The sequence below is a fragment of the Tigriopus californicus genome, chromosome 8 (genome assembly GCF_007210705.1).
Source record: "Tigriopus californicus strain San Diego chromosome 8, Tcal_SD_v2.1, whole genome shotgun sequence".
In the NCBI taxonomy this organism is placed as follows: domain Eukaryota; kingdom Metazoa; phylum Arthropoda; class Copepoda; order Harpacticoida; family Harpacticidae; genus Tigriopus; species Tigriopus californicus.
In genome coordinates this window covers 3840603-3841331 of record NC_081447.1, presented here as the reverse complement: position 1 = coordinate 3841331, position 729 = coordinate 3840603, and positions in this window count along the sequence as shown.

The following is a 729-nucleotide window of genomic DNA, read 5'->3' as shown; positions in this document are numbered from 1 at the left end:
TGGAGACTGTGGTGGTGGCAAAATTAACGTCAAGGAGAGTGATGCACCTAGAATTTCCTCTTTGGATGCTTATCTGATAATTTTTTTAGCATGAAATTGCGGTTGTTGTCGGACTTAGTCCTTAAATATCAAATTCATTTGCAGCCGTTATTTCCGGCCACACTTTACCATGTGTTTGAGGTTGCGATTTCACTAAAAACATGGTTTTCATCCAAGATTCGATTTGCTAATGCTAAGGAGAAGCTTTGCACAAAGAATTCATACAGGTTCAATGATGACCTTGGTGTTTGAGATGTTCATTAAGGACGTCAATTGTTCGATTCATTTCCGAGCCGTTCAGCAAGGAATCAGTTCGATTACCCAAATATAGGGCCTATTTTTAGCCTCTGCGCTTGTCAATTCCAGTTGGCAATCGTCTGCCCTCAACGTTTGGAGGAAAAATCGTGAAATTCGAAGAAGGCACGATTCGATATCAAGTCCTGGGTGGACGAGACGATCGAGATCCTTTAACTCACCTCGAGGTGGCTCGATCTTCGCTTGGATGGCACTGTCCTCAATGCCCGCATGTCACAACTACCAAAGGAAATCTGAAGTCCCATATCCTCTCAGGGAAACATAAACTAATGAACAAGAACTTCAGGTGCCAGTTTTGCTTGAAATTTTACTCCACCAGACAATCTCTCCAGGTAATATTTTTTATAAAGGATCATGGGGCTGGTCTAACCTCCA